This window comes from Sapajus apella, unplaced genomic scaffold (genome assembly GCF_009761245.1).
Source record: "Sapajus apella isolate SASKATOON/1434 unplaced genomic scaffold, GSC_monkey_1.0 scaffold17, whole genome shotgun sequence".
NCBI lineage: Eukaryota > Metazoa > Chordata > Mammalia > Primates > Cebidae > Sapajus > Sapajus apella.
Window position 1 is genome coordinate 6,426,384 of NW_022436957.1, and position 24,341 is coordinate 6,450,724.

A 24,341-nucleotide genomic window follows, 5' to 3' on the forward strand; every position below is an offset into this window, starting at 1 on the left:
CATCCAGTGGCTTATGGCCAGGGATATAGCTAAATATCCTAAAGTGGACAGGACAGCCCCACAAATAATTATTAAACCCAAAATGTCAATAGTGCCAAAGTTGAGAAATCCTAACCTGGAAGAATCTAGACTGGATGTTGAGGAGCATTTGGGATTGACATTCATAGATCCTGTGTATGTATGTCTTTGCATATGTATGTTTGTAGATTTACACATATCTACATATATATTGACAACGAAGATGGATCATACCCCTATTTAACTTATGCAAATGCAAAGGCAATGGAATATGTTGGAAAAGGGGGGTGAAATTTAAACAGTCTTAGCAATTTTTTCTGATACCTGATGTGTCTATTCCTAAAGTGAAGTTAGGTGCTGGGGTGTGCATCTGCCATGCCTTGAGCAAGTATCAATTCTCTGAGTGTCTCAGAGTATAAAGTGAAGGCCAGTCTAATGTTCAGATGTATTTTGCACAACACAGTTTCTTTTTCGCTCTCAATATTTCAGTCAGGGTTCAACTAAAAATGCAGCAATCATAGATATTTTTGACAATTCATTAATGCACCAAGATAGGCCCATACAGGTGTAAGAATTTTACCTGGGGGGTATTGAATACACCCACACTGGATTATGAAGTATCTTCTGCACATTCTTAAAAACCAGTACAAATGAGACACCACTATACACCTACCAGAATGGCTAAAACGAAAACGGGGACAACATCAAATGCTGGGGAGGATGCAGAGGAAGCTGGGTCACTGATACATTTCTGGTGGGAATGTAAAATGATTCAGCCACTCTGCAATATGCTTTGGCAGTTTCTTATAAACTAAATATGTACTTGCCATGTAACCCAGCAATTGCACTCCTGGACATTTATCCCAGAGAAATGGAAATTTATAGTTACACAAAATCCTGCACACAAATGCTCATAGTAACTTTATTTGTGATAGCTCCAAAGTAGAAACAACCCAAATGTCCTTAAACAAGCTGATGGTTAAACTCTCAAACATCCATACCAAGGAACATTACTCATCAATAAAAATGAAAAAACGACTAATGCATGTAACAACTTGGATAAATCCCTAGAAAATTTAAGTGAGTGGGAAAAGATGTCGACCTCAAAAAACTGCATACTGTATGATTACATTTATATTATATTCTTGAAGTAGCACAATTATAGAGATGGAGAACAGATGATTACTGCTTTCCAGGGGTTAGGGATGGGGCAAGGAGTAGGTAAAGGGTACAGAACACCAAGTACATTTTTTCACAACTTCCTATGGATTTGTAATTATTTCAAAATAAAAATTTTAAAATTATGTTTCTGTAACAACAGAGCCCTGGGAAACAAGATCACCCAAATAGTCTCATTCACAGGTGTATAGTTGGTCAGTGTTATATTCTCAGCCCTCAATAGTGGCAACTCTTGGCACCATGCTCTCTAAAATGCTTTTATTTTCCATTTCTACCTTTTGTATTTATGTCTGTGTTTATTTTTGTTTTAAAGACATACATACACAAACATGGGTGTCATTTTATTTCTAGGTGTAGCTTTAAATATAAGGTGTGTAACATTGTAAGAGTTTTAACTGTTGTAAAGAATAAGACAGATGAAGAAGAAAATGCTTTCTTGGATTACAATATGAGAGGTAGTGATAAGTGACCAAGTCCATTTAATGCCATTTGGTGTTGTTTTAGCATATTAGAAAAAATTGTTCTAAAAGGGTATATTTTTAGCAACAAATCCGTTTTCTTACATTACAGGACTATGTATACATACACATGCACACATGCATACACATGCACATTTGTCTAAAGAGATGCTTTGAATCATTACAGCCATTTCATACATTATTCCACCGTGTGTACATATGTGTATATTTACATGCCTCTGTGAGGGTGGATATGTATTCATTCAGAGGCTAAGAGGTAGAAATGTCCTAAAACCCAGCCTCTCTGAAACCTTAAGTTTGTATCTAAAAAAAGAGAAGTTAACCTAACATTTAAGTGCCAAGTATATAACCTATATTCTGTTAAGTGCTTCATATAACATTTTTATATATAATCCTTCATTTAGTGATTATATAAACCCTGTGAGGTATCCACATCATTTCAATTTTCCAGGTAAGGAAACTTGGAAAGACCTTCAATTTTACACGTAAGGAAACTTGGAAGGACCTTGGGATGATTCCCAAGAAATCAACCTGGGAGGTATTGAACACACCCACTTTTTAAAAACCAATACAAATGAGACACCACTGTACCAGGAATCAACATCCCAAGGAATCAACCCAAGGTCACAGAGTTAAGATGTGACACATTAGGGTCTTTACTCAAGGGTCTCTGATATTGTGCCTCTAAGTCTACTGCCTGGAGTGATTCTCTTACTAAATGGTAGTTTTATCATTGTCAAAATAACATCAAACATGATTGTACTAGACCTGGCATTTTCTTTTTCTAAACAGAGGATATGAGCAGACATTGCATAAGAAATGTAAACAGACCTTCGATATATGCAAAGATACTCAACATCACACAGAAGAGAAATGCAATGCTACACAGAAATGCCACTTTTCAGATATCAGATAGGCAAAGGTGCACAAGTTGAACAATGCTCTCTATTGATGAGGTTCTGGAGCAGTGTTCTCACACAGGCTGGCTAGACAATGTTACTTATTTATCAAAATTAGAAACTACATTTGCCCTTTGGCCCAGCAATCCCGCTTCTGAAGATTTTTAATACAGATATACCTGCCCCACACAAACTGATGAACACAACGTTTTTCTGTGCACATTGCTTTAATGGCAAAAGAGTGGACACACTCCACGTGACTAGTAGGGGAAGGGTCAAATCAATTATGGTACATTGTCATAGTGCAATGATACGCCGTTTTGTTTTGTTTTTAAAGAGGAAGCTCTCTGCGCACTGTTATGGAAAGATCTCTAGGATATATTGTAAGGTGGAAAAAAGCCAGGGTGCAGAATAATGTATGTGAAAGGCCAATATTTGTGTAAGAGGAGGGAAATGTATTTACATTTGCCTACAACAATCAGAAAAATTGCTGTAGAAATTGATATTACAACAGGAGACACACAGTATACTATAATTTACAACTTTGAACAGCTTGGGAATGACAATGTTTATATACCAATTAGGGATTCAAGAAATCCTATAAAGAAGTTTTTCTTCAGGATGGTAGTATTCAAATTAGCATAAGGATCAGACATGGAACATAATCTCTGAGGTGAGTGTTTCAAACAATGTTTGAAGCCCCCTGGGATCACACAATTAGGACATGTGCCTAGGCCAATTACTTTCATACTGTTTCTTTAAATGATCCAATGCTAATCAACAATTTACCTGGTTAAAATTTAGTTGGTTTGGTTATACTTTGAAGAGGACATTTCCTTCTTATGTTTTCTGCACTCAGGCAGAAGACTTGTAAAGGAGCTAACAACAAAGGGATTTTTAACTTTCAAAGCCTTAATTAGAAAACAAGAACAAATGGTACATTTTTAAAGAGGGACCAGGAATACATATTCTTGTGGGCTTTTGCCTGATTACATTTGTTAATAAGGAATGCCAAAACATGAGCACCAAAAAGCATTCAAGGTCTTTTGGTAGTAAATTATACTTGTAAATTTGATGTAAGTTGATCACTCAAAGAACTCACACTCTTTGAAGATTAGAATTCATAAATGTATGAAATAATTAAATGGTTCTTTCCTCTAGTGATATAAAGTATTAAATGACAGAAAAAATGTGTTCGAAATCAACTAAGGAAATAATTCATTTTGAAAAGTATTCAATAAAAATGTTAAATAGGAAAAATATGTTAAGCCAGTTTCTGCTGGATAAAGAAGTAAAGCAGAAACTTTTTGAAAAGGGAAAATTTAGGGATGATGGGCTGGGAAATGTCCCGTCAGCCTCACAGTTTTACTTTCTGTTATTCAACTATGGCAGTTTAGGCCCAGTAATCTATTCCACCCCCATAAGACAAAGAAAAAAAGACTAATTCTGAGCAGCAGAAAACTGGATGGCCTCTAGGAACCTTCAAGAGGGCAGTGGAGATCAAGGAGAAATGAATGTCTTTGAAGAGGCATCTTAGATTGTTTTGTTAATACATAAGATCCTCTCTCTTTATCATGCAGAAGTCTCATTTCAAAAGGAAAATGCAAGTCAATGAGGATTAGTTTGGCTCCTTGGAGGTCAGAACTAAATATACAAAACTAATAATATGACACTGAAATAAACAAGAATGTGGAATTGCTCATCCGAGGGGATGATGTAACTAATATTGACATAATTTCCAAGCAGAAAAGCAAAACTAGGTCAAAGCACGTTGGCCTAACATAATAAGCATTTTTGTTTCCAGATTTTTACCATGTAGGCTGTGTCTGCGGGCATTAATGTCTTCTGTTATCAATGTTAGAGGCTGTCACAAACAATTCATGTCTTATCAGTCTTTGTTAGTTAAACCAAAACAATGTAGTTTATATGTGAACTATTCAATTCTGACAGCTGAAATGTTAGAAAGAGGAGAAATATTCAGAAAGTGTCTCTTCCAGACTGAAAGGCATCAAGCAATAAATATTCATTATCTAATAGTCTGCTATCATGTTTTTACCTACTCAGAAAGTCATACCCCTCTCAATTAATTATTATGACTCTTTTCCCTCTTTTACTCAGAGCCGTACAGAAAGGGCAGCATCAATCTCATTAGAATTTCACTTTAAACATTGACCACTGAAAAGGAACTCAACTGAATCACTCACCAAATAGCCATTTTTTCTCTACCGCTTTCCCCATCATACGTTGACTAAAAGAAGTCACTTTCTTCTCTCTTCTGTGTGTTCCATTTTACCTTCCTGCACTATTTCCTCAAAGCATAGCTGATTAATTCATGGGATAAATGACTCATTTCACTCCCTAAACTTTCTTCTGTATAAATATAATCCTCCTATTTTTTACTGTCTGACATTTTCATACTTAACTAAAATCAGAGCAAAGAATATATACACAAAAGAAGCACAAAACCCAAATATAAGATTATTTAACTATTTCGCTTTTTTGGATAGTATTTTCCACTGAAGATGATGTAGTCTTTCCTGAGTTGCCTCATTATAAACCATCATTCCATTCAGATTCCCTTGGAATTTATTATCACATTGAATTATAGCACATGACCTGAAAACATTCAAATTATATCTTAGTAGAAAGCATATGGTATAGTCACAAAAGAGAACGGGATAGGAAGTCTAGAGGACTTAGGTTCTAGGTGTAAACTCCCTCATATCTTGCTCCCACATGGAGGGTAAAGTGTTTCTTGTGCTAAAATGTCAACCCAGAAATGCTAAACTTTTAACCGGTATTCTTAGTCTGGATTCCTAATATATTTCCTACAGAAGACTTGATCCTATGTAAGTAAATAAATCTCCATTAATAATATTTGGTGGTGCTGTTCATCTATATATTGCTTTATTTGGCCATTCATCTACTTATTATTAAATCAGCAGGGCATTCAATGAATTCCATTTTCAAAAAAAAAGCCCTTCCTCCAAATTGTTTGGGGAAGACCACTTCCAAATACACAGAACCAAAGCAACACTCCAAAACCTGACATACAGCAGATACCACAGTCTATCACATAGACTCTTTGATAATATAGTAGTCCTGTTGTTGACATAAACTATCAAATGTCCCTGAAATTTCTATTTTGTCATTTTAACTATAACTCTCAGTCTGTTTTACCTACCAGCAATGAAAATGCTTTGTCCAGCACAAATCTTGAACTTCACTATGAAAAATGTGGCCACCATCTATATGGAAAAGGCTTCGGTCTTCTCTCAGACACGCTATCTCAGTTGTAGAGTAACCCTGGGCATGCCACTCACCTGGCAAAATTAAACAACTGCACATGGACCTAAGCCCTAAACCATCAGGCTGGGTTCAATGAGAGCAAGCAGCAGATTCTATCTTGGCGATTAGACTTTGAGCTATTGGAGGGCATGACCCATTTCTTAATTATTTCTGCAGAACAATCAAGCAGAGGATAAGCCAAGCTGCTTATCATGTTTTAGGTTGTGTTCTTGCTCAGAATACAACTGAACGGACTATACATAGAGAGGGAGAGACTATTTATATGTATGTAAATGGACTATATATATATATATAAAACCATATGTATATGTTTCAGTAATCATAAACTATGTTAATTTTCTCTACTATTGATCTATTTAGTCCTTGCTGTTTCCCAGACCTTTCTAATGCCCTTTTTTCTTCATATCCCTTCTGATTTTAAGGAGCATTTTCCATTTTCTTTTTTATTAAAATTCATCTAGCATGCGCCTGTAGAACACTTAATGATTCTTATTGTGTGCCAGACACTGGGCTTGGGTCGGGATTCAAAGGTAATTAAGATGTGACTCTTGCTGTGGAATAACTCAGTCCCAAGATAGGCAGACAAACAATTAAGTAGAAATATATACACCATCTCAAATGCCCGTGTGGATTAGAGGATGCTACAGCTATTTTCTTTCTATTTATTCTAATCCAAGTAGACAGTGCTCAGCATACAAACAGCATACTTACAAACAACCCAAACCCACAAACACCATCATTCCCTCTCAATTTGGGGCCTGTGGCTCCCTGGCTGTTACTCACAAACGCCCCAGTGGGTCCAGAAGTTCAGGCAGGATGCTGCGAAAGAACAAATGAAGAGATCTGACCCACAGACAGGCACAGCAGCAAGTTCTGTCTGCCAAAGGCAAAATCCTGCCACCAAATATTGTCCCTGAAAGGAAAATCATGTGTTTTGTAGTTCCAGGCTCCACTGCCTGAAATTTCCACAATTAAAGATTCATCCTAAGGGTTAAAGGGCTAAGAGTCTTGGGCTTTAGCTCACCCATATTACTTCTCTCCTGCCATGTGGCAGAGACCATTGACTAGAGGAAACAGGAAAGTGGTTTGGAGGTGGGGAAGGGAGAGTGGGAAAAAGAACAATTATTAATTCACTAGATATTAGGACAGGACTGGGGAGATGCCCCAGTGAGACCAGAAAACATCAGCAGGAAGGAGAAAGAAAGCTGATAACTAGTACAAACTTCATATTTCAAATATTGCCGTGACTAGCTTATTACCGAAAGTGTGACAATTCTTTCTCCTTCAGTTTCCATGCTGTACAACACAGTGGCATGTCATCAAAACCCAGAACTTGATCTCACATTAATCAGATGGATTATTTTTCACTGGAAAATGTTCTGGGTTTCAAACAACAAACTCCTAAAACATAAACTATTCCTAGATTGGGGACTACCTATGAGTTACTTTTCCCTATTGAGAAAAATGAATTACTATTTAATAATTATGAGAAATTTACTTTATGTAGGAAGTCATAGATTTCTACAAATGGACATGTGGGTTAAAAATCAGCTAAATTTCACAATTACAAATCACTTCTCAAGTCTCCTGGGTTCAATAAGGTTTTGGATACTGCCAATTTTTCAAGTGGATCCCTATCTATACAAATATAGATATTAATGAGCAGCCATTTCGACCGTGGAAAAACCTATATTGTGCTACTGGTACAATAAATAAATTGTACACCAGATCAAAAGTTCTCTGAGGGCAAGGACCTTACCAAAATCATGTTTGGAACCCAGAAAGTGTCCCGATACATTAATAATCATGTATAATATAGCAGAATATATTAATTCTGTAAATGCTCAGTAAATGTCATTGAATGATATAAAAAAGGAAGGACAGCCTTTTATATTATATGCATCATAAACAGTCCACTGAATACAAGAAATTCAACATCCACTTATACTACAAATGATCAGCACTTCTTCCATGTTTACTCAGAACCTCTCTTTCATAGCACAAAGCAGGTTAAGTTATTTTCTTTGGTTTGGTTTGTTTTTTTCAGGAAAGTCCTCTCTTGGCATTCTTCTCTGTACCTCAATTTTCTGTGCTTCTAACATCACCTAACCTTTTTTAGGCCATTAACCATCCTGATCTTGGGGCAATGGAATATTTTCCTGGGGTGTGTGTGTGTGTGTGTGTGTGTGTGTGTGTGAATATTTTGGATCCAGATGGCTCCCTAAAGTTGTATCCTTTTTAGTTTAAAGATATTTTTATAACATGCCAGCTCATAAAACTGGGCAAACAAGTTTCTAGAACAAAACCCCTGAGCTCAGTTTTGTGTGAAATCAAAGGAGTTGATAATGAGCCAGAATCTTCCAGATAAACTGCCTTATATCTAAACGGAGATTAGATTGCTGTTTGACCTGGCTTTATCGCCCTTTCTTTAATCACAGCGTATTTGATATTCTCTTCCTTGAGTGAACTCATTTTCATAGTAGCTTTGGTCACAAGATTAAAGAATCGCTAACTAATTGTTCCAAATAAGCAGAGCAATTCTCTCTGGCTCTGCCTCAGGCTCCCCACAGTGAAGTCTGCTGCCTGATCTTCAGACCAAGGGAACTTCAAGCCTGACCCCTGCAGGTGGATAAATGAAATGCACACCTCCAATCACATCCCGGTCTTTCAAAGTCCCATCAAGTTCTGAAAATAAAAACGTTCATACTTAGTACAATAGGGATATTGATGATATTTATAAGATATATTGTACTTCCTTTTCATTGTATAAATTGCTTTTGGAAAGTAGAAATCACTTGTTTAAAAAGAAGTTAAATTACGTCTGCAAAACACTCTGGTGTGGTTAGCCATTACTTCTTTTTGCTTGTTGAGAAAAATCCAAATGATTTGATTGAACTGGGATCCTCAAATCATGCTGGTTAAAAATGTCCTGATTTGCCCCCACCTTTTTCTAATCAAACAAATTACTCTTTGTCCAGTAACCAAATCCCCCCCTTTCACCGATGCACAACCCAGGTTGCCATAGCTACTTTGGATGGCTATTTACCACACAAACGATCAAAGCCAGGAGACATCCACATACGCACTTAGCCTTAAAATTTGCTGGAATGTCTGCAGATAACATGCAACTACCAATTAACGGATTTGCTTGTAGCCTATGCAGTCTGCAGCCAAGTGAACTACAAACATGACTCAAAAAATATATATATATTTCAAAGTGACCAACAAGGATCTTTTAACTGATAGCAAGTCTTATGATTATAACATTTGCTGAGAAAGAGACAGGAGGGAAGAAATTAAAATTTTAACATATGTTGAAGACATTGCGCTCTCTAAACCATGTGCAAAAACTTAAAACATCTGTTGAAACGGAACATTTCTCAGATGCATATTTAAAATTCCGATTAGTTACTGTATCTTTCTATTAGATGTCATAAAAGCTGCCTGATCTCAGTGTTGGGACAAATGAGAACAGAACTGCCTTTTTAACTGTTAGAGTCCTGACTTTCAAATGAAGGAAACCATACAACATACTTGGGACATAATATATTTGCTAGTTATAGAATGTTATGAAAAAGAATGGTATAAGAGAGATTCTATTTTAATCCCTAGAATGCCATTTGAGATCCTAAACCTGCACAGGTAGGCTTTCTGGGTGTGTGAGTATTCATCCCTAAGCTTGCCCCTAACTTGCTGTGTCTCTTTATACTTAACCTTTCTCTGCCTTCGTCTCACCATTTGTTCAATGAGGATCAAATTGCCACCTCACTCTTTCCTGGGGATGTGGCAGAGAATAAATAGACTGTGTTTGTAAAGGACTTTCTAATCCTCAGAGGAAAGATTAATACGAAGACTTTCATTATTAGGCCAGATGTCCTTGGGCATTTTAATTCCAATCCAAAGAATGCAGAACGGGCTAATCAAACAGATTCACAGCTTCCTTGAAAGAGCAGCATCCTGGCCTTGCAAGAATTTAGCAGCTACATTACTCATTTTGTTTTAGTAGATCAGAAACACAGCATGCACCTTCTTCTCTTAGAGTTTTTCTCTAAAGTTATCAGGATGTTAAAAACACAAAATATGTCTAGTAGACAATTTTGTCTAGAGAATCCGATTTTTTTCCCCAAGCTCAAGAATGAACTATTTGTTCTTCTCATGTGTAGGGACAATGGGTGGCTTGCCACGTGGGGAGGATATTTGCAGTTGTGGGAATGCCACAGGCAAACCTGTTGTTTTTGGCCAGCCTTCTAGAACAGGTGGCCATGCTTTTCCTTTTGCCTGGGAACAGACCAAATTCCCTCTTAAGGAGGGTTCAGAAAAGTTTACCGTTTATGATCAGAGTGCAGAGACAGGTTGGCATATATTTTAAAATTACTTCCTGATCAAGGTGAGTCAGATTTATACTTTTCTTTGGCCTAACTCAGCCATGGCCTTAGGAACTCTCAAAGAATACTATCTTTCTACATCGTTCCTTTTCTGCCAACCTGGCAGAAGCCCAAACCCCTCTGAATCTTATAGCTAGTCAAACCGTTTTCTAATTCTGCTGGCAATTTCTGGCTACCCCAAATTTCTGGCTATCAGTGGCAGGCAGCGGTCTCTTCTGGGTTGCCACACCAGTGTACACCATTTGTGCAGCCCTAGGGACAGATCACTCATCAGCAAAGAGATTGAATTTCACTGCTGAGCTGGTAACACACAGGTCTGTTTGATAGTTAACCCTATAAATCCAGCTGGAGCTGCTGGGCTGAGATGACAAATTGGCTCGTGGATGAGATTCACCCTGCCTGGATGAAATAGTCAGGTTTCCCCACAAGAAACTCAAACAAAGTAGGGATCAACTTATGCCAATAACGCCGCCATCTCATTCCTCCCTACATTCTTGTTCTGGCTGCCATGGAACAACATGTTAGATTCTGGAAACTGTCCTTGTTCTTTGGATGAACAATGATCCTGCCTCTCTCCTTCATCTCTTCCCTTGTTCCATCCCACCCGCTTTCCAAGTTCTGAACAGGCCAAAAAAAAAAAAAAAAAAATATATATATATATATATATATATATATATATATATATGACATACATAGCTGTGAGATAAAAAGTTGTCCATTCATTAAATAACTAAAGAGTCACTATATTTGTACTTGTGCCCCTAAAACTTCAACATTGAGCTGTCTTTCAAGTTCACATAAATGCCACATACAAGCTGGGGGAAGCAAGCCTTGGGCATAAGGCACGGAGACTGCCATGGTTCCTGAGGAACCGTGTGGGAACAGGGATTCTGGAAGCTGAGCTCAGACACCATCGAGAGGACAGGTGGCTCTGTACAAGATCAAATAACTTCTTTGTTCCAGCTAAGGACCTTTGTCAAAAATGTTTTGCGTTCCTCTTTTTCCTTTTCAATCCTTTCCAATTAGCCTTCTCCTTCTTTTTCCTCATCCCACTTTGGCAGGCATTAAAAGTATGAGGTTGGACTGCGAGTTTGCAGAACTTAAAACGAGCGTTCGCCCCACAGTCCCTAATAAGGCAAGGGCAATTCATGGCACTCAGACAGGACTTGCTCCTCCGCAAGAGCTTTCCTGCACTCACCGAAACTTGCCAAGCACGCTTGCTGAGAGAACAAGTGAGGGGGCAAGAAGGCAGAGGGTTAGCACTGACCATTCCACAGTTTAATGGGGGCTCTGCTTCATCTCCCAAGGCTGCGGCATAAAGAGTGTTCTAAGCCCCTCGCCTACGTTCCTAAATGGAAAGCTCACTTCCCTCAAAGTGTGCAGGGTGGCGAGCGCCCAACCCACTTAAAAGAAAAAGTGAAGAGCTTTTCCGGTGGCGATATAGATGCTAACTTTCCCACCCAGATTTATTCAGAGCTGGTAAAAGCAATAGCACTCCTCTTGGACTCCCTGCCCTTTCAACCTATTGGCAGGTTTTTCCAGCCTTGTTTTCTCCTTATATGAGTATTGATCTTGATATTTAAAGATTTACATAAGATTGTTCCATAACTTTGATTGAGTTGTAAAGCACACTCTCTCCTTGGCTTCCTACATCCACTTTTTCTTTCCTTTTCTTGCTTAACAGCAAAGCTATAAACCTCTTCCTGGGCTGATAAGGAATTTTATCATCATGCCCCAGAGCCACGGAAGAAGCTGTTGGTTTAGAATTCTTTTCAAAGACTCATTTAAGTAATCCCCCAGCCCTTTCTCCGCTCACTACTTTCAGGGCTGTCTTCTCACGTCCAGAAGCAATACAGTTTCCAAACTGCTAGAACAGAAAAACAAATTTGCATTTTTCTGGAAGGGCTGTCTGTGCTCATTTCAAGCTGGTTCCGCCCTCTCCGCCAGAAACGCAGTAAGTGCTCAGAATGCGAAACCAAAATGAGATAAGCGGCCCCGTGAAATTCTTTTTCACGACATTCAGCTGTCTTTATTCCAGCCCAATGCATAGGACAGAGGCACTAAAAGCTCAAGATACATCCTGCACAATACATTCCAGCGGCTGCAAAATGGAACTGATTTGCATATATTCTACAAACTGCTTGTAAGCCCTTTACAATGACTGCCTGACATCAAACACCATTAAAGGCAAAAGTGGGGGCGGGTGGCGAGGACCGGACCGGGGAGGCTCAGGTAATGTGCTTCTTTGGCTGTCTCAGGAAAATGCAGCCCCGTCTTTCCACCAAACGCATCGACTATGGCCAGACGCCTGCTAACTGAGCAAGCTCTCGGGAGTAACAGGTCGCAGGGGTCCCAGGCGGCGCCCGCCTCCGCCGCCGCCAGCGCAGCCGCCTGAGCTTACCTGCCTCATGTTTAGAATCCCATGACCCATCCGGCAGGGAGCGAGCTGCATCGGAGCCCACGCCGCAGTCTTCAGAGCTGAAAACGCCGAACCCGGCAGGAGCCCGCAAGACAAAAGCAAGCCGGCGAAATCTACGGGCAGCAAAGAGCACGTTTTCGTCCTCTTTTTCTTTGATCTGTTGCTACACGCACTCTGCCCGAGACAATGTCAAGTTTCTCAACCTTTTCTCCCCCAGCCTATGAAAAGTCGGTCGCAGGGAAGCGAGGACCGCCTGGCTCTTATTTCAAATCAGCTCTCAGAGACGTCGTAGGTGGCTGGCTTGGGCCGCGGAGGAGCTTCGCCAATCAGAAGCAAGGGGGTGGGTCCTGGGAGCCAGAAAGGCTGCCTCCGCGAGGATTAGGGGAGCTTTCAGGATTCAAATGACTGGAAGCAGCTGGAAACAGTGTCCAAAGCTCCAAAAGTAAAGGATGAGCTCCATTCTTATCTAACAGCTCTGGTTCTGCTAAAAGCTTAACTAGCTAAGGGTCTTAAATCCTTGCATTTTAAGAGCTCCCTAACAGCGTTAAAACATTTGGAAGGTGCAAAATTATTTCAGCCAGAAAAGTTCAACACTCAGGACCCAAGGGTATTTTTAAAAGGATATCTTGCACTGTAGCCTTACTTTTGCAAAACAGTGGGAAGGAAACCAAATTGTTATGCGTAACACCTTAACTAAAACGAACAATCCAGAAAGGATTGTTACCTATCTCCTCTCCATATAGATTAACTGTATATTCAATCTAAGAAAAATAAATCTTAATGCGAACGTGCACACAATTTGTTTGAAATGCAGCAAATGAACAACAATCTTTACCTATTGAGGGCCCGAGGCATAATTTCAAATAACAATATTGTCATTACAACAATAAACACTGACATTTTGTTCAGAAAACAAAAAACAAAAAACCTTTTTCTATGGTTTGGCTTCCCTACAAGGTTGATCTGTTGAACTTATTAACAGGGACAAGCTGGACATCACCTTGGCAGGATTGCAGTAGACCTGGAGAAGTGGTTGACTTCTTAGAAACAAACTCAGACTCAAAGTTTCCAAAGTTTGCTTTCTCAACTTCATATAAGCAGTAACTTTTTCAACTCTCAACCAACATGATTTTAATGTAAATCTACCTTTTGGATTTCAAGAAAGTGCAAGTTGAGCAAAGAGTACTTTGTGTAGAACCAGTAGCATATTTTCCCCCCAAGAAATGACTGCAATTTTGTGACAATAATTCAATAAAGATTTTAAATGTGGAAAAAAAAACTTAGAAAATAATGAATTGGTGGCTTCAGGAGTGTCATCTACATGGGTTCAATACATGTGAGCTTTGCCCAGTTCTATGAAAATGTGCTGGCGGGATAACTGGGCCTGGAAGCCCATAACCCTAGCCCCCTGCCTGAGTAGCCTAAGGAGCCACATAGTGACACCAGCTGACTTCAGTCCACTTCTTGTACTTTTACTTGAGAGGCCTTCATATGATGCAGTTCAGGATTTCTCAATCTCAGCACTATTGACATTTTGGGTAGGATAATTATTTGTCACGAGGGCTGTACTGTGCAATGTAAGATGTGTAGCAGCATCCCCGGATTCTGCACACTAGATGCCAGTAGCACCCCCACAGTCGTGATGACCAATAATGTCTCCAGACATTACCAAATGTCTCCTGGGTGATGAAATCACGCTTTGAAAGGTTGGTTCTTAAACTTGAGGGTGCAAGGAAACCTCTGGGGAGTTTGTTAAAAATGCAAATCCCCAGGCCCCTGCACCAAAAGAATCTGATTCAGCAGGTTTGCTGAGGAGCCTGAGAATCAGCATTTTATCCCACTGACAAAGGACTCTGATTCACTTTGAGATATATTGCCTGTATCCCTGTGGCTGAGGTATGCCCCAGCCACAGGACACAGGAAGCTACGCAGGGCTGCTGCCATTAAATATCACTGGAGTTTAGTCCCAGGGCACATCTGTTTATCACCTTCAGTAGAAGCTACAACTGCATCTGCCTTCTGCTTTCATCACCTCAAAGGTAAATATGAGCTGGGATTTCCTCTCTCAAGGACTGTGCCCTTTTAATGTTCCTTTCATTTTTATTCTCCCTCTACTCACTAACCAACTATCCTATAATCTCAAATGTCACCACTCATTCGTGGTTTCCCCAAATGCCCCAAGAAAAATTAATCCTCTCCATCTTCTATGCTCTTAAAGCAAAATGCCCTTATAAAAGAGATTTCAAGAAGCCTGTTTGCCCCTTCTGCCATGTGAGGACACAGCAGCAAGGCACCACTGATGAATCAGAGAACCCTCATCAGACACCAAATCTGCTGGCAGCTTGATCTTGGACTTGTCCGCCTCCAGAACTTTGAACAATAAATGTCTGTCATTTATAAGTGACGCAGTCTAAGGCACAGTATTTTGTTAGAGCAGCCTGAACTAACACAGTGCCATAAAATATGCTGCCTCCATGATTCAGAAACCTTCTAAAAAAATGAATGGTTGGGATACACAAAGTCTGCTTTTTCATTTACAAATAAACAAATAGAAATGTTTAAAATTCTGAATGAAATAAATGGTCCTTTGGAGGCTGTTCATTGAGCGAGGATTTGATCCACCTATTAGAAATAGTGAGGCCAGGTGCGGTGGCTCATGCCTGTAATCCTAGACCTTTTGGAGGCTGAGGAGAGTGGATGATCACTTGAGCTCAGGAGTTCGAGACCAGCCTGAGCAACATGGTACAATCCTGTCTCTACAAAAAAAAATTAGCTGGGCATGGTGGTATGTGCCTGTAGTTTCAGGTACTTGGGGGGCTAAGGTAGGAGGATCACTCAAACCCAGGAGGTTGACACTACAGTGAGCCTAGGTTGTGACACTGCACTCCAGCCTGGGTGACAAGACCCTGAAAAAATAAAAAAAGAAAGAAAGAAAAATAAAAGAAAAGAAAGAGAGAAAATGAGTAAAAGAACTTGCTCTACCAAACTAACAGATGTTCTGTTCCCAAATCTGCAATTAACAATGTTTGCAAATGTTAGCTGAAGGGATGTTGTAAGTTTTGAAAGCTCTTCTTCAAAGCAGCCTAGTTGATAATCTTGTTAGTTATCTGCAGGTTTGGTTATCAACAGACCTTGTAGCAAACCTAACATAGGTTCTGGGCGGATAGTCCTGTACAGGCGGAACTACTCGGGCACGCACAGGCACTGGTATAGCGCCCTTGGATAATACTTAACAGTACTTGTGCCACCTCTCTCAGTGTTCTCTTAGATCAAAGAACATGGAGTGAATGTTTGTGTAAGTAAAAAATGGCTGAATATCAGCAGTTTCACATAGATGATTTTAATGTGTGTCAGGACATATCAAAAATCAATGAAAATCAAGCTAACGTTGTCTATGCAGCCAGCCACCAGCAGAGTGCCCAGTAAAAGTGCATAGACTTTGGGAGCTTTCAGAAATCCAGTTGTTTTATTATGGGACAGAAGGAAATTTATGAAATACTGTGTTCAAGGTGATTAGTAAAGTCAATTTGACAACAAGAGTCCCCACTTAGAAAAAAAACTCATCTATAATTCTTACAGAAAGTCACAAAAAGAGGAAGAAGTTTCTACTCCCTGTGTATAGGTAATCCTTCAATTAGTTTCTTTCAGTTGGTTAAGGGAAACAATGTGGCATAGCACAAGGATGGGTCAAATAAGACTTGGAGTCAGTTTTCTGTGCTGACTTGGTCACTAACTAGCTAACAGACCTCAGGGAAACCAATCAATATCTCTAAGCCCAAGATTTCTCAGGGGACAATCGGACAGATTGAATAAAATCATATATTGGAAAGTGTGCCCAGTGCAATCGCCATCGCTTGTAGTGTGAATGTGTTGGATGACCAACGCTGGAAAGAAGGGAAGAAATCTATGAAGTCAGAAATGGACCCTAAGCTTGTTGTTTCCTCACTAGAAAATTAAGGAATCAAAGCAAATCATGCCATTTTAAATTTTAATTAAGCCTTTCAATTTAATAATTCTATGCTTTTAAAGGTGAAATATTTTAACAGTATCTAGTTTGTGTTAATTGATTAACTATAGCAGATTATTCATTATCTACCCTTGAGTAATCTTGTAAATGGTTTATGGATTAATTTTTAAGGTTTTCATTTTATTTCATTTAACTTTATTACTTTCAAAAAATTTTTTTGAAACAGGGTCTCACTCTGCTGCCTAGTCTGGAGTGCAGTGGTGTAATGGTTATATGACCAGCTCATTTCAGCCTCAACCTTCTGCGCTCAAGTGATTTTCCCACTTCAGCCTCCTGAGTAGCTGGCACCACAGGTGCGTGTCAGCATGCCTGGCTAATTTTTTTTTTACTATTTGCAGAGATGGGGTCTTGCTATGTTGCCCAGTCTGGTCTTGAACTTCTGGGCTCAAGTGATCCTCCTGCTCCAGCCTCCCAAAATTGTTATGCATGAATTTAGCAAGGGCTTCTTATATCCTCTTCCTGTGGTCAAAATCTCCACTCCCAATTGAACTTTCTACTTCATTTCAATACAATAATATCATACTTCCCAAGAGTAATTCTTCAATTTCTGTCATCTATTTTTACTATAATTTTGTATTTAAATTTGAAGAGGAAAATTATTTTAATTAATTATTTTGTAACTGATTGCCTATATCAGTCAGGGCTCTCCAGAGAAATATATAATAGGCTTATGCAACTGTAGGGTCCGGCAAGTCTGACATCTATAGGGCAGGCTGGCAGGTGCCGGCTCTGTAGACTTAAGGCAGAATTTCTCCTTCCTCAGGGAAACCTCAATTTTGCCATAAAGGCTTTAACTAACGGGATGTGGCCCACCTACATTATCAAGAATAATCTCCTTTATTGAAGTCAATTGATCATAAATAAATTTTCAATGTATATGTATCTTCAATATACCTTCATGGCAACACCTAGATTAACATTGGTTGAATAACTGGGTACCACAGCCTAACCAAGTTAACACATAAGCCATCATAAGGCCCATGCTCAAACATTTGTATGTCCATTGCAAAAAGAGTATATGGTCAGTCAATAAATGTTTACTGAATTGTTGTGACTAATAATAATAATTTTAAAACCTCCATTAGTAGAAGGCTGTCTTCTTTATCAATAATGAAATTTTGCTAACAGATTTATCATGTACTTATCAACTGCAACACTGGAAGGTAAGAGCTCTATTTTACTTAATTTTGAGGTTAAATGATTTCTAGCTGACAGTTCTTTACCAAGTCATACTATCAATCAAATGTCAGAATATAATGCAATTATTTTCATACCAAGACTTAAAATTTTTGCATCCCATGTACTTTTTCTTTGGAAACCACTCGAAGATGTGTTTTAGCAAAATAAGGGTGTTAAACTAAGAAAGATAAGTCAATGAGACTCAGAAAATAGAGGAACCAACATAAAAAGAAGCAGGGAAGGCCCAGGATGATAACTACAAAATTATCATGCAGCTGTGTGCAGCATCTTAGAAAGGCCTCATCTAAATTGTAGGAGGAGAATGGAGGACTCCTGGAGGTAAGACTCTGGGGAAAAAATGATACTATAGATTACATTTCATGGCAAACAGGTACACATAAATATAAGCAACATGTGAGTCCATTATTAACTCCAGGAAAAGCAAAAGAATGCACACACACACATAAAACGAAGGACTATTATAGAACAGTCCTTAGATTGGCAGTGATTTCTGATATAGACATTATGGCAGAGACTACTGGTGGCCAATCCAGTATCCATCTTCCCTTTACTTCTTTTCAATAGAACCTCAATTTACTTGGGGCAGAAATGTGGTCAGGTGAAGAACATTTCTCAGCCCCCTTTGTAGGTATAGGTGATCATATGAAACTATTATGAATTTTTTTTTTTTTTTTTTTTTTTTTTAGAAAGACTAGGTCTCGACATGTTTCCCATGCTGGAGTGCAGTGGCTATTCACAGGCACACTCATATTGCACGCAGCCTCAAACTCCTGGGCTCAAGCCATCCTCCTGCCTCAGCCTCCCGAGTAGCTGGGAATACAAGCTCATACACTGTGTCTAGTAGGCCTAAGAAATTTTTAATAGAAGCTACTGTGTGCTATATAGGGCTTTTGAGAAAGCCATTTAAAGGGAACACACACTGTTTGCTCTTTGCCCTTCCTGGATTTCTCCATCAGGAATGGTTGCAATGTCTGAGGGACTGGGGCCTTTCTGTAACCATGACGAGGATAGAACACCTAGTAAAGCTGGATAACAGATAAGATTGAAGGATCTTGGATTTCTGATGACATCTTGGAGCCTCTAAATGAGCCCTAAGTTTCATGTTCTATGGAAAAATAAATTGCTAAATTGTTGAGTAAGTGTTTTGGGACCTGTGTTACTAGATGAACATAATTCTTGACACCATTATATTGGAAGAATGAGGAGGGCTAATTCCTTTTTGATCATAGATAGAATGTTAAGAAGAATGTCCAAAATTCATAAACCAGGAAAGAGCAGTAAAAACATATTATGGAAAATATGGAGACATATGCCAGAGGAGATATTTGCCAGTTGAAAGTGATTGTCCTAGGGTGGAGCGGGATGGGACGGAGATTACTGTTTTTCATTAAGAGTCTTTCATACATTTGTACGTTAAACATATACTACATTGATAAAATTAAAATTAGTTTAAAATAAACAAAAAGATACTCTCTGGTTATAAAATCAGTTTCTTGTTCTTAAAGTCACTTCCTATGAACTAGCAGTATTTTATTATCGTCTGGCCAATAGATGACCAAAGAGTCATGGTAGAGCTTCAGAGAAATTACATGCCTAATGGCCCCTTCTGAACCCCAAGTATAATATCATCACATCATGCACTTATGACCTGATTGGCATTTCCTGTTTCCACCATTACAGCTTTAATTTGTTCAAGGTTTATGATTGTTTTGCCACATGTAGCCAGAAATACATATAGAGGGTTCTGATCCAAATTGTTTTGGACAAACATTCTTTTAGATCTCCAGGAATGAATATTCTATATCCAAGATATCTTAATAATTCATTAGAGGAATCAAAAACCACCTTTTGTTCTTATTCCTAATTGGCACCATTCTTGATTTAAATCTCTTTTTCTTGTGGGTTTTAGTATGACTAGGAAGAGCTGGTTACTGTTATTCATATTTAACCATTTTACTTCTTATTCTTTTATCTCACTTTGCTTATATGTGAGAAATATTAATCCCTCAAACCTTTAATATTTTAATGCACAAGGCTGATTTTTAAATTAGTCTTAGAGATTAAAAATATTAACTTTTATGAATCAGATCTCATTTTTTGTATGTTAGAAACAAGCAAATCAGGCTGGATCACTGATAAGCATGTGGACATAAGGAAGTGAATAAAAATTTTAATCAAAAGAAGCTTTGAACAGGATTTGTGCTCCTTGCTTATAAAAAGGCAACGCTTTATCTTTTAGATTGGTACATAAATGCACAGAAAGATTGTCAGGATGGTTGTGTTATTTCTGATTGGTGAAAATACTCTCCCACTTCACAAATACCTGGATCTAAGATGGTGGTAAAGATAAAAACTACTTAGGAATCATGGTTTATGTGTCTCTTTCCTTTGTTACACACAGATCATGGTGTTTTTTTTTTTTTTTTTTAACATTTTTTAATGGCCAAGGAAATAACATTTACCCTTATTTTCTTATAACTAGATAGCTTAAGGTTTTTTTTTTTTTTTCTGTTGAGAACCACTTATGAAAAACAGCACATACCGAGGTAGGCTTTCCTATATTATTCCCCTGATGCAAAATAAACATATTTAGTCATGGCAAGAAAAAAATATAAACATGGGTATCAGTGCCTCAGCTTTTCCCATATTTATTAAAGAGATCTAAATGTCTGAGAAACTGCATTCAAATGAAGCTTCATTTTATTTCTCCTTTGAATTATTAATTTACAAAAGGAAAGGCTTATATTGCCTGTCTACATTATCTTATAAATAGCAATGCTATGCAATAGTATTTTAATGTGAGTGATATAAATAGTATCATAAATGAACAAAATAACTATTCTTATTCATAGCATTATTTAAGTTGTACCACAATGCCCTGCTGATATTTGTCCTAAACTCTGTGTGGGAAAAAAAGATAATTTTGTTATGGTCATCTTTAGACACCAACCAATTCACAGATAGGTGGACTTTTCTTCAACTGGACAAATTCATTTAGCCCAATTAAGGGAATTCAAAACCAGCGGATACGCCACGCACTGAGAGGCCTAATGAGATAAAAATATGACTACCTACATTAGAGAGATGTGCAATTTAATATAATATAGCCCACCAGGTGGTATTTGTGCTGAATTAAAAGGCAGGTAATTGAAAAAAATCCCATATCTATCATGGACCAGTTACATCAGGCCCTCTTTGGAAATGCAGCAAGTGTACAGTTGGCATATGGGACACTGGAATCTAGCTCTCAAACTCCAGAACCCGTACTCTTTCCAGCATGTTCAGCATGTGGTGCTGCCACCCTAGTTCAGATGCAGGTCCCCTTTGGAATGAGGCATCAAAATGCAGTATGCCCATGACTCTCACAAACACTCCTTCAGCTCCTGTGCCTTATATGGAGGTGATGGGATTTACCACTTAGATGGTTCTAAAATCTCCAACCTTGATCTACCTCCAAAAGTCTCTCACGTTGCACAAATTCCTGAGTCAGGAATTTGCCATTACATTTGGAAGCAAACTGAAGCACTTTAATGATTTTTTTTTTATTTTTATTTTTGAGACAGCCTCACTCTTTTGTCCAGGCTGGAGTGCAGTGGCATGATCTTGGCTCACTACAACCTCTGCTTCCTGAGTTCAAGCTATTCTCCAGCCTCAGCCACTTGAATAGCTGGGATTACAGGTGGGTGCCACCATGCCTGGCTAATTTTTTTTTTTTTTTGTATTTTTAGTAGAGACAGGGACTCGCCATGTTGGCCAGGCTGCTCTCGAACTTCTGGCCTCAAGTGATCCACCAGCTTTGGCCTCCCAAAGTGCTCAGATTATAGGCATTAGCCACTGAGCCTAGCCAGCACTGTAATGATTTTTATTTACCTTAAATGGTTCTCCAAATTTGGGCTGTGTTCATCCAATCAATCGTAGGTAGGAAAAAACAATGCATTTGTCTGTTAAGGGAGTAGCCTTCATGGAAAAAGATGTGCTATGCAGAGGAGGATTTGGATTTTCGGGCTATTTCTCTAGGACTGTGAATGAGGTTTTCCTTCTCCATTCATAATTGCTCAATGATGCTCCTAGTGGAATACATTTGTGTGGTTCATTTCCACAGTTAGAAATGCAGCCTTGGAGCACTTTCTTTTATTCAGAGCTAATTGGTGCATCAGTGTTCTAGCCATTGATTTCATTAGCAACACATAAATAGATATCTGTACATCTTTATGAATTGATTTTCATCACTCCCAGGGAATCCAAAGATCTCAAGTGTAAAGACAAGTGCTTCCTATAAGAAAAAGAATCTGAGAGACTCTCATGCCTTAACCATATGCCAATAAAGATGGTATACCTTCCTTATGCCAGAACGATCATAGGAATTCAGTAAGTATTTATGGACCACAGCTATAACACCCTGAACATGCCTGATCTCATCAGTAAGTATTTATTTATTAAGTATTTATTGGGTGTCTACTATGTGCCAGACATTGTTCTAGGCGCTGACGATATAGACAGGTACAAATAGGTTAAGTGCTGCTGTCATGAGCATATTTTCTAGTGAAAGGAGATAGACAAACACATCAACAAATAAGTAGAAAGTAAGTCTGATGGTGATAGGGGCTATTGTAAGTGGGGTAAGGGGTGTCAGTGGGCTGAGGAGTTTATCTTTTTTATAGGGTGATATTTTAGAAAAGTCCTAAGGAGGTGAGGAAGCAAGACTTTCAAGGGCAGTGATGAATGGGGGCAGAGTTATCCAGGCAGAGGAAACAGTGATTGCAGAACCTGTGAAGCCAAGGTGAACTCAACCAACACAGGAAGGCTGTGGAGGTTGGAGCAGAGGGAGTAAGGACTACAGCAGCAGGAGCTGAGGTCACAGGAATGTGTCTGAGTGCGTGTGTGTGACAGGGGAGAGTGGTTGTGGGTGGGTGTTGGTGGGGCAGTGTTTGCAGGTCCTGTAGGGTCTCGTAGATCACTGGAAGGATCTTGTGTTTTCCTTGTAGTAAGATGGGAAGGTTTCAGAGCTCAGGAGTGAGAATATCAAATTGACATTATAGAGCTCAGTCTGACTGGTAGACAGAGAGCAGCTTGCAAGGCAGGAAGAAGATGTTAAGAAATGATTGTGGATTGGCTTGGGGGTGACACTGGAGGTGGGGTGACTTGGGGAGTTTCTGAATAGATTTTGATGGTATAGTGAGTGCGTGGCCTGCTGATGGAATGTGTCAGATAAAGAGCGGAAACGAGGTTTTCAGAGTCTTTCCTGGGACAGCTGGGAGAATGGAGTCACTATTTACTGAGATGGGGACGACTGCAGGAGGAGCAGTTGATAGGAGGGACCACCACCTTGCTTCAGTGTCCTGTGGGGGTGGCAGTCTGGAGGCTTTGTAAAATCATCCAGATAACAAGAAGGTCCAGGGATATTTGGATCATGCCCAGAAGTTTATACTATACATGGAAAAAACTGAACATAAATACTTGATTTATTACTCCCAATCAATGCAGTATTACACTGTGGCTAGCAGCACTAATGCTGGAAACAGCCTTAGTCCAAATACCAACCCTGTCACTTAACAGCTGTGTTAACTTGGCCGATCTGCTTAATCTCCTTCGAATTTATTGTGAGAATTGAATGAGGTGATTTGTTTAAAAAATAATAATGTTATTTAACATTCATTGAGTGCGTATTCGAAGCCAGACACTATTATAAACACGTTTAATCTTCCTTCACCCTATGAGAAAAGGTACTAATATTATCTCAGTTTTCCAGAGGAGAAAACTAAGGCACAGAGAGGCAAAGTAACTTGCCAAGGTCACACAGCTAGGAGGCCATAGATACTAGTTTGTGCACTCAGGCTGACTAGTTCCTGAAAACATGCTCTTAACCATAGAACTATGAGAACACAGCACATAGTAAATACTCAAAAGAGTAGCTTGTATTATAATCAGGTAACTCATAAAACAAAAACATCAGTCAGTTGTATGTTTATATGACTCCATGTGTAATCATTGCATGACTCAGTTTCCATTGTGCATCGCTTTCTCCAGCTCTATTTTGGGTACGTAGCCCATATTCTTCCTTCCTTGATATGGTGAAGCCTTTGCTGAGAAAATCAGAACAAAATATTTACCATTTGAAAGTTCACTTTAAAAATGCTTGAGGCACAGGAATCCTTAAGAGTCATAAAATCCAGACCGGGCGCGGTGGCTCACGCCTGTAATCCCAGCACTTTGGGAGGCCGAGGCGGGTGGATCACGAGGTCAAGAGATTGAGACCATCCTGGTCAACATGGTGAAACCCCGTCTCTACTAAAAATACAAAAAATTAGCTGGGCATGGCGGCGCGTGCCTGTAATCCCAGATACTCAGGAGGCTGAGGCAGGAGAATTGCCTGAACCCGGGAGGCGGAGGTTGCGGTGAGCCGAGATCGCGCCATTGCACTCCAGC

At 39.1% G+C, this 24,341-nt stretch overlaps 1 protein-coding gene across 4 annotated transcripts in view; it reads right to left on the minus strand.

Annotated features, from left to right (window-relative positions):
- MID1 (midline 1) overlaps positions 1–24,341 on the minus strand; it is a 371,713-nt gene that overhangs the window by 169,741 nt on the left and 177,631 nt on the right. The window contains exon 1 of one of the 4 annotated variants that reach the window (XM_032285892.1): positions 12,671–13,183. The exons of 2 other annotated variants lie outside the window; for them this stretch is intronic. The gene's annotated coding sequence lies outside the window, so the exon portion shown is untranslated. Of the gene's footprint in view, positions 1–12,670; positions 13,184–24,341 lie in introns of those variants that run through there. One more of the 4 variants, XM_032285888.1, reaches the window with a different exon arrangement.